Source organism: Perkinsus marinus, assembly GCF_000006405.1.
Source record: "Perkinsus marinus ATCC 50983 genomic scaffold scf_1104296957478, whole genome shotgun sequence".
NCBI lineage: Eukaryota > Perkinsozoa > Perkinsida > Perkinsidae > Perkinsus > Perkinsus marinus.
The window spans coordinates 48,663-51,644 of NW_003207125.1; positions in this window are offsets into that span (position 1 = coordinate 48,663).

The window sequence follows — 2,982 nt, forward strand, 5'->3', positions numbered from 1 at the left end:
ATGTAGTGGATCTGGTTCGCTGAATGTATTCCATGCGTGCATCTTGCAAACAGCGTTCGCTATGATGATCGATTGCTTGTCCACTTCACGCGAAGCTAAGCATCTGACAGTGTCAACCCTGAATAGAAGGAAGTGTCAGCAAGAAATCACACGATTCGAGTCATATAAGTGGAGAGGGAATATTCTCCCTCCCCTTCTAGAGGCTCTACGTAGACTAGAGCTCTTAAAAAGAGCACTATGCAAAATTTATTGATGCGACTGAGAGGCATCCTTCGAAGTTGATGTAGGCGGCTGGACAGCTCCGCTGTGAGAGAAGAGCCGGAAGATAGCGGGAAAACGAGATTCTCGCTTTAATCCCGTCCCGCGTTCCTGAAAAATTTTCTCTCACACTTCTCTCCCGTCGCGGGAAGCGGGAAGAAACCGAGTCTCGCCGAGAGCGGGACTCGTATGGTTTCAATCCCCCTATTTATTGGGGCCCTACGCTATTCAGACGATTATTTACTCCTAGTTCTGCTGTGAGGAGGCTACTGTCTTTATATGATTGGGTAACAGCTCTCGACCTGCTTCTCGACAACTTCCACTTGAGCGATATTTGTTTGTCTATGAGCCATAACAAATATCCCATAGCCAATGGCTTTTTTTCGTGGCTCAAAGCCTATGACTGGCAATAACGTTCCCAATAATCATTATTGGGAACGTTATTGAATAATGGCACTGCCATTATGGCAGTACTGACCACGGTAATGGTACCTTTGTCCGTGGAGACGCGGCTCGCTCTGCGGCGAATACTGGTCCGTCACCGACCACTAACGAGTACTTATAACGATACGGTGGTCAGTTCGTCGAGTACCAAACGGCCCGCGCTAGTAGTACTAGTCTAGTACCAATAACTTTAGTGTAATTCCTGATATCCAGATGGCTTCTTCAACGAACCCTCCTGGTGAGTCTACTCCTACTTCTAATGAGTCTACTCCTCCTGCACGGACGAAACGACTCCTGGAGAGTGGTTCCGCACCTGAATGATCCCGTGATCAATACGCAGTGTACTGGCGATGTTCTCAAGGGTGTTGGTTATAGGCGAGGTCGTAGCCGCTCACCACATCTGAATGTGGAACGATTGGGTTAGTAGCAGTGCCTGGCAGGCACTGCCTGCTCTGTAATAGTCGGATGTGAGCTGCTTTCAATGGATGGTCATGAACATCCCAGTCCTTCGTAAAGTTATGATACTTCCTGCAGTGCGGCAAGTCTCTAGAACCAACATTGAAACTGTTCGTTCTACACGATGAAACTACGTCTAGTGCTAGATACGCTGCTATTAGCAGCCTGCTAGAGATGTTATCAGTGTTGAAGATCTGGAGACTGAGGATTGGGGAAACCCCCTCCTCTACTCGGCATTGGCCATGTTATCAGACTGTTGGTGGCTCTGACGTCTTCCACTGCCTTGGGATATTGGGGTACCGATCGGATCGGTCCGATCCTCAATACTCTCATGACACAGTGTGTCAGGCACACGAATCATGTGGTCGCGTCTCGCATGGTCGCGGGTAATTGCAAATAATCAAGGACAGTGGAAAATAGTCATGGACGCAATTTCGCTCGCTCTGAGTGAAATTTTGGGCAACATTTAACGGAGGGGGCTGGGGACTTCGTTGGCCGGTCAAACAATCTTCTTTTGTGATAAAATGGAGGGCGAAGCAACGATTCCTAGTCTAGAGAGAACAATCTGCCAGCGGATCAAGCACATTGACCTGCTCCGAAGAGACGGGGAGGCCAGACGGCCCATTGATTGCCAAGTTCAGCTCCAAACAAAAAAACGAGGGCGGGAGCCGTAAAGCGACAACCTTGTATGGAAACAGCATGCGGCGTATACGCGTGGACCAATAACAGGTACCTAAAAAGTATGGATGAATAAGCTGAAGGAATCATTCAGCACTAGTTTGATGTGAAGGTAGCATCCTACCAGCCTCTCGACGCTTCACTTGTGTCACAACATAGATGTGGATGAAGGAAACAGGACCTGAATATCGTGTCTACGCGTGCAAAACTCACGAAAGTTGTCCTTCTCAAGTGAATTACCACACACAAAACCCAAAACCCGCAAAACTCATATACAAGTGCGAGGTCTTACTCAAGTGCGAGCTCTTATACGAGTTCTCGAAAAAAACTGTCATTACGGGTAAACCCGAAACCCGACGGTCTTATTCTCAGGAATCTCAAGCAAGCAGAGGGGGAATAACAAGAAGGCGAGCAGAAACCCGAAGGGAATAACAAGGCAACCACAAACTTGTAGGGAACAACAAGGCAAGCAGAAACCCGAAGGGAATAACAATGTAAACCCCTAGCCCGATGCGGATCGCATTACGCGGTAGAGACGTTATCTACATTAGGTATGGACGCTATTCCGTGGTTAGTACTACTAACTTGGTAGTGACCTAGGACACCAACTCTAGGGACATTGTCTGTTTGGGCCCGCGCCTTGACAATTTTCAAGAATAAACGGCGCGGGGCGAGCGAGAAGTCACCTTGACTATTCACGATTTCCCTTGAAAATCTGAATTTACCCTCGCTGATGGTAATGCATCTGATGAGAGGTCTAGACCGTTGCCTAAGCCAACCTTCTTCAGTCTAATAGGGGTATTCCTCATAATGTGAACCTCATTTACTACTCATACAAATGATGTTTCATCATTGATGAAACATGCTGTTGATGGATTGTTTTTCTATATATATTTTCATGTCTAGGGTCATTGTGATGGTGCTTCGAACCATCCATGTATTTGATGTCTGGCGCCCGCCAGTCAATGACGGCGCGCGCCAGGAGACTGCACGGAAACAAGACCACAGAGGACTGCACTTGTCTCACATCATGTGACTCACATGATGTGAGACACATGTGCTGGTTTTTTGGATTAACCAAGCTCGATTTTTTCATCACTTTCGACACGATAATTAGTCGGACTACAGGAGGTCCGGATTGGACCG